At 56.1% G+C, this 6,911-nt stretch overlaps 1 long non-coding RNA gene across 1 annotated transcript; it reads right to left on the bottom strand.

Annotated features, from left to right (window-relative positions):
- LOC117067950 lies at nt 1–5,692 on the bottom strand. The gene is made up of 4 exons (XR_004430906.1): nt 5,555–5,692; nt 4,625–4,767; nt 2,858–2,940; nt 1–2,502 (listed from the first exon to the last, which is right to left on the bottom strand). It is a non-coding gene; the product is annotated as an uncharacterized LOC117067950 (long non-coding RNA).
- Between the last annotated feature and the right edge of the window lie 1,219 nt (nt 5,693–6,911).

Genomic DNA, 6,911 nt, shown 5'->3' with positions numbered 1-6,911 from the left:
TCTTAAATTATATTTATTATAGGAAAGTAATACACAATTAATGTAGAAAATTTGGAAATCACAGAAAAACTAAAGATGAAAATTTCAGTGACTTTGTTCCACCATCCAAAGATAACCACTAAACATTTTTTAGCATGCCTTCCGTCTTTTTTATCTGCTCTACGTATACAAGTATACACCCATACTTTAAAAGACAAAATTGAGAACACATAACATGCACTATTTTTACGACCTTTTAATATTCAAGGAGTATTTTTCTTTCAGTCAGATGTTCTTTTACATGACTTTTAATGTCTGTGCAGTACCCCACCATCTGGATGGAGATATAATAATTTCCTTAAGCAAAATCCCCTACTGCAAACTTTCATTACAGCAGAAAAGGAATGAATTCCCAACCAAACCATTGCTTCCCATTTTTCTCCATTGCAAAGCTGGGATGAACATCTTATCACTAACTGAATCCTTAATTATTTTCTTAGGATAAATTCCCAAAGATAGAATTCATAGGTCAAAGGACGTGGAGCTTTTAGGCTACATGACACATATTACCCAACTGCCATCCAGGAAGCCTGCACCGATGTATACGATGTATACTCCCACGTGCAATGTATGGCAATGTCATTTCAGTAGTCTCTTTGCCAATATTGGGTCTTATTTTTTTCTGTTATGGTTTGCTAAGGGAAAAATGCTTTCGGCTCTATTTGCGTTTCTTTAATTACTAATGAAGCATACATTTTTTTCATGGTTTTATCCATTCCGATTTCTTTTATGAATTTCCTGTGCATGTCCTTTCGCAGATGGCTCTTGGTCCTTGAGGCTGCTTACATAAACATTACAGGCTGGGCAGAGGTGGAAGTAGGACGGTGAAGCCACAGGGCATTGCACTATGGTGCCACATCTTGGAGGCAGAAGGCCTGGAGAGAAATGGTGATCAGAGGAGAGGGCTGGAGGCTTGCCGTCGATGGAGGCTGGCTGTCCTCCCTCCTTTCGGGGTGCTCCTGGCCTTTACGGGCTCCTCTGTTGGATGCCCAGGTAGGACCCTGTGCTCTCCAGGCCTGGTCCTTCACTGGTCTCCGCATTCCCAGGCTCCCTTTCCTCACCTCTGCTCCATGATGGGTGAAGATGGCAGAGGCACATGTGAGGGCTGGAGGGAGACGCTGTGGCCAGTGAAGCAAGAAGGAAGGACGGAGGCAGTGTCCAGGAACAGAGTGGCCTTTGTTGCAGCCTATGCGTCTATCCCCTCCTCTCTACCACTGTCCCACTCAGCTTGGCTGCAGAAAGGCAGGGTTCCACAGTCTACTCTTCTCCACATCCTTGAGTTTTTCACAAGCAGAGGATAAGATACAGCTCCCTGCACATCTCCTCCCACCAAATCGAAAAGACAGCTTCCTGTAGCCGCTGGGTGAGAATGGATCAGGGCTGGAGGGGGCAGGTTTATACTGCCTGACATCCAGAAGGAGGTCACATCCCACAACCCACCTCCCCTGCTTGCTGCAGGGGAGAATTTCCTGTCTGCCCAGGCCTGAGCTGGGGATCACATACCACCTTGGAAAGCAAAGTGAGGAAAGAAACAGGGCAGCGGCAGTTAGAATCCCACCAAGGGGCTGCTGTCCTGCTTTGGATGTCAGGGGAGGCCTTGGGCCACCCTTGCATGGGGGGACATCGTGGAGAGGCGAGCTCTTACTAGCTCCTTGCATTGGTCTAACTCTAACCCCCTCCTCCAGCTTCCCATTACCCCGCCCAGCTCCCGGATGATGGTGTCAGGGATGGGGGAGGGACAACAGCTTATGTGAAAAGGTGTTGTGTTCCCACCCACAGCGGCGGGAGAGCCCAGGTTCTGAGTCGACTAAGTGGGCTTCTGACTCCCTCATGTACACTCATCTGTCTGGCTGCCCGTCTCACAGGTGGAGAAACTGACAGGAGGTCTAAGGGTCTCAGACCCAGTAAGTGGCCAGCAACCGAGAGTCGGGGCCAGCCTGAGGAAATGCAGGGAAAAATAAGAGCAGAAGGATGACTCCTCACACCCGGGTTTTAGGGACACTTTTCCTTGAACAGTGAGCTTACTTTTGGACCTCATCGGGAAAGGCCAGTGGGGAAGAATGAGAGATACGGAAGGAGGGTCAAGAAGGAAGTCGGAGAGACACAGTGTTATCTCCACTTCTTCCCACTGTCACACAAAGACCAACTAACCTTGGGTTGCTTGAGCCTTCTACTCCTCAATTCAGCCAGTGTCTCTAATCTAAAACCGCTCCTTGCTGGGCCAATCTGGGCAAAGGCTATCCAGCTTTCCCAAAACGTATCATCAACCCTGCTGTTCGGACCTTCCCAGCCCGTTTCTGTCACCTTCCAGATGACGGGGAAAGCAGCTCCTCCTCCTCCTCGAAGCCAGGGGCAGAGGGCAACAGTTCTTCAACTGGCAGCTTTAGCTGGGTCAGGACATAAAGCTTGCCACTGAAGAACTACTGCGGCTCAGCCAGGTGAGGGTGTGAGAGGAACAGGCTCCTAGGGGAAAGGGAGGGAAAATGGGAAAGATCTGAGCAGGGCATGTTGCTGCAATGCTGACCCACTCACTGGCCATCAGGGTCCTGCCCCAGTAGACCTTTGAGATTCTAATGAAGGGTTGTAGCTCTGACTTGGGCCTGCAGAAGCTGTTAGCTTCAGTGAGCAGCAAGAGGCAGCTGTCAACAGACTTCTCTTACTCTTCTTTCCAGAACTGGAGTCTAGAGAAACCCAGTCCTGCTCTCACCCACCCCTGCCCTAGCAGCCCCCGGGGCCCAGCCTCCTCAGCATTCAGACAGGGCAGAGCCCGAGACCCTGGACACACCCCACCAGCACGCAGGTACTAGAAGTGTGGTACCTCAGGTCCAGAAATATGAGTTCAGTCATCAGCCCAAATGACTTGTTCCCAGGGAGTTCAGCTGGAAGGAGAGTTCTGGGGGCCTGGATTGGGGAAGAGTGAGGAAGGGAGGAGGCCTAGCGTTTGAAAGAAGGTCAGCAGAGGCCCCGGGGCTGTGAGGGGCGGACAGGGGACCACAGGCTGGAGAGGAGGGAGGTGTGGGCAGGGTGGCTGGGGCTGTGAGGGGCAGGCAGGGGACCACAGGCTGGAGGGGAGGGAGGTATGAGCAGGGTGGCTGGGCAGCTTCCCCAGGACTCTCAGATGCCAGGCATTCCGCTTGCGCATTCCGGGTACATCTGGTATGAATTCCAGGCTGTCTGCCGGCCCCTCCATGTCTGAACTTTGTTCCAAGTTCTAAGCCCCGCCCCCACAGTTCCAACGCATGAATCAGCAGGAAAAGCCGGGCCCTGCAGCATGGCCCAGGGAGGGGGCTGGGGGCGTGGCAGGCTCGGGGGATGTGAGCTGGGGAGGGCGGGTCTGCGCTGACACTCAGTCCAAGGGCATGGCCCACGCCAGGCTGAGGGGCCAAGGCGGTCTTGCCTTGGAATTTCTATACACAGAGGGTAAGAAAGATTGGGGGATACGGGGTGCGGTTCAAATTCCGAAACCCTCTTGGGAGGCATGAACTTTGTGTATCTTCCTTCCCCTGGGTGACCAGTCCAACTCCGTCCGACCTTCCTCTGTCTGAGATAGCTCTGTTCAACTCAGAGGACTCAGCAGCTGCTGAGAGTCTATGCCAAGCAGGTGCCCTTGGCTGCAGGGCGGGGTGGGCCCAGGGCACTGACCCTCTGACCAGCTGCTCCATCAACCCTCTGGCACTCTGACAGCTCCTAGCCCAGTCTGACAGCCAGGATGACAGGCCAAAGGAGTTGGAGGCTGGAACCAGGGCCGGAGGGAGGTGGGGGGACAGCCTCGCCGGAGGCCATGGGGAGGGGCCAAGAGTTGGCCGGGAGGTGGGGAGAGAGGGAGCCCAGTGATGACTAACCCAGGCGCCCCACCCAGCCAGCCGGCTTCCCAGGCAGTCAGGGCCAGGCCTGGGCTAGGGGCCTCACAACCGGACAGGCTGGGGGGAGGTGCAGAGGTGACCTTCTCTCGGCCCAAGACGGCCAGTTAGTCTGGGGAGGGGGGGTTAGAGTTTCCAGGCCCTCCTCTTGCCCTCTTTCCCCCGCCCAACCGCGGTGAAACCCTAACCTTTGGGTTGCATAAGGCCCCGGCACCGCCGCCCCCTACTCCGCTCCCCTCCCCCCTTACATAACATCCCCTGGAGGGAAGGAGAGGAGGGGCCGGCCCGCCCAGCGACCCCTTCCCTGCCAGGGCGCTGAACTGGCGCTGAACTGGCTCTGACCCAGTGAACGCCGACAGAGGCAAAGCACCTCCCCGCCGCCCGCTCGGGGGGTCCAGAACCTCCCCAGGCTAGATGGCCGACCCCTGTATCCTCAGACCGGGGGCCGCCGGGTGAGCCGCCCCCGGCCCTCCGGCCCCTCGGCTCCCCCCACCCCGCCACTCCGCCAGCCTTTCTGCCACGACTTCCGTCCCGGACTCTTTCCTCAGAGCTCCTGACACACTAACCCGGCCAGTCCAGGCCCCTCTTCCCGAAGCGCCCCTGCCCCCGCCGCCCCCTCTCTCCTCCCCGGAAGGGCAGGGTGTGGCCGCCCGGACCCCACTTTCACCCTCCATCCCGTTACCGCGGCTCCCCGCTGCGTGACCGGGTGGCCAGCTCACACCCACCTGGTGCTGGGTGTGGGGGTTGCTGCGCAGAGGGGAACAAACCACTGCGTCCTCTCCCCACGGCCGGCGGCGCTGTCTCTTCTCCGCGCCCAGCACACACCGGCTCCAGGCTCCGATCAGCTGGCGGCGTCGTGACGCACGAGCTGCGAATGCACCGCCCGGGGCCAATCACCGCCCACTGCTGGGCAACGTGGCCACGCCCACCCGGGGGCGCCGGGGCCTCGCCCCGGTCCCGCCTCTCCAGGCGCCCTGGCTCTGATTGGCAAGGAGACCACCCTTTTGCCGGGCGGAATTGCACCAAGCCACGCCCACCCACTCACAAGCCGGCCAATAGACGGAAAGGCGTGGCCCAGCCCTTCGCGTCAGCGACTCGCTTAGAAAAGCGCTACGTCAAACGAGAGTCCTAAAGAGCAGGCGAAAGTCACGGCGTCTGCGTTTGCAATGCACGCTGGTCCGTGTAGTTCTCAGCCCCATACCCTCCTTCCCAGAACCCAGTGCGCTCTGTGAGTTGGCATTTTTAAACTGAGCTCGGAATCCGACCCAGGGAAGTCCTTAAAGGGCGACAGCCCCTCCTTGTTGGAGCCGTGAGTGCTTCTTTTAGACATCTCCCAAACTGACTCGCCAGCCTCGGCGGGACGCTATAGCTCTTTAAGGAAAGGTGGCGCGGTCCAAGGCGCAGGAGTGGACAGAGCATCAGCCCCCAGTGTAGCAGAGGCTGCCGTTGGAGAGCTCTCGAGGGCTTTTGGAGGAGGGAGGATGCTCACCTCGCCCAGCCCAGCTTTCACTGGAGAGACCCAGCCCACTCCTCCTGGGGACCCTTCCTAACCAGAGGAGGCTTTTTTCTTGGATGTCTCTTCCCAGTCCCAGAAGAGCCCCCAGAGCCTCCCAAGAGGTAGCTTTCTAACAAAAGATTCATAGCACAGTCCTCACCTTAGGGTACAGGGAGGGCTTCTGGTCAGAAATTAGGGGATGGGCCATGCCAAAGTGCAAATGGTCAGCAATCGCATCCTCTGATTAACCCCCATTCAGTCCCGCCCTCCAAAGCTCTTCACTGACTCAGGCCTACTTAGGGAAGAGATTTCGAGGGTGGAGACCAATGAGCAGACTGCTCCTTCCCCAGGGGCCAATCAGAGTCTAGATGAGCGGGGGATGGGCAAAAACTGAACTGAACCCAATGACTTGGCAAAAGCTGTTGGTCGGCTTTTTTAAAGGGGCAAGCCTACCCCACCTTATCACTCCGCGCAAGCCCCAGAAAGAGGAACGTGTGGACTGAAATCCATGCCTTTTCCTTCAGCTCCAAATAAGGGCTGAGAGTAACTGAGCAGGAGAGACGAGCCTGGAGGGCGAGATCCTTCCCTCTGTTAAATACGCTCTCCATCAGGTAATTGATAAGGTTCCTTGGAGCTCCAGAATTCTGAGCCTGTGTTCAGGACATTGCGCCTTTAAGGAAACTTCCTGCCTTGCGCCCCAGTAACAGCTGATTGTTGGAAAGTGTGACCTCAGGGGACGAATCAACTGTTACCACATCCTCCTCCTTGCTTACCCTCCTCCATCCCCCTATCCACCCCCATGGGTGGTGAAGGAAAGAACATGGGGGATGTGATTGTATGATCTTTCTTTTCCCCCATCACTCCAAGACTGTCTCCCCCCAACCCCAACCCGAACCCCGCTCTACTCCTTAGTTCTTCAGAGGCTCTGGGCTGGGAAAGAGGTATTTCCTGTTAGCAGAGTCAATTCAGACTCTCTGGTCTAGATCCTCCCTGGTCTAGGGGGAGGCCAGTACTGGGGAGGTCCAGAATGGTGGCTGGCGCCGGGGAGGGTATAGTGAACCCGAGGACCAAGCCTGGGGAGGAGGAATGGCTATGGGAAGCAAACTTGCGATTCAGAACGCTGCTTCCCAGGCCAGCCGCCCCCTGCTTCCTACTCATGTTGCCCTATTCCTCCGTGGACAGGCTTGCCTGCTGATGGGATCCTCCTGGTTTTGCCCATGTACTCCACTTATTATATTTATTTATTTATTTAGAGACAGAGTCTCGCTCTATCGCCCAGGCTGAAATGGAATGGCGCAATCTCGGCTCACTGCGCAAACACCTCCGGAGTTCACGCTATTCTCCTGCCTCAGTCTCCCGAGTAGCTGGGACTACAGGCGCCCGCCACCACGCCCGGCTAATTTTTTTGTATTTTTAGTAGAGACGGGGTTTCACCGTGTTAGCCAGGATGGTCTCGATCTCCTGACCTCGTGATCCACCCACCTTGGCTTTCCAAAGTGCTGGGATTACAGGCGTGA

The sequence above is a fragment of the Trachypithecus francoisi genome, unplaced genomic scaffold (assembly GCF_009764315.1).
Source record: "Trachypithecus francoisi isolate TF-2019V2 unplaced genomic scaffold, Tfra_2.0 Lachesis_group20, whole genome shotgun sequence".
Lineage (NCBI taxonomy): Eukaryota > Metazoa > Chordata > Mammalia > Primates > Cercopithecidae > Trachypithecus > Trachypithecus francoisi.
This window is presented reverse-complemented; position numbering and strand designations above follow the sequence as displayed.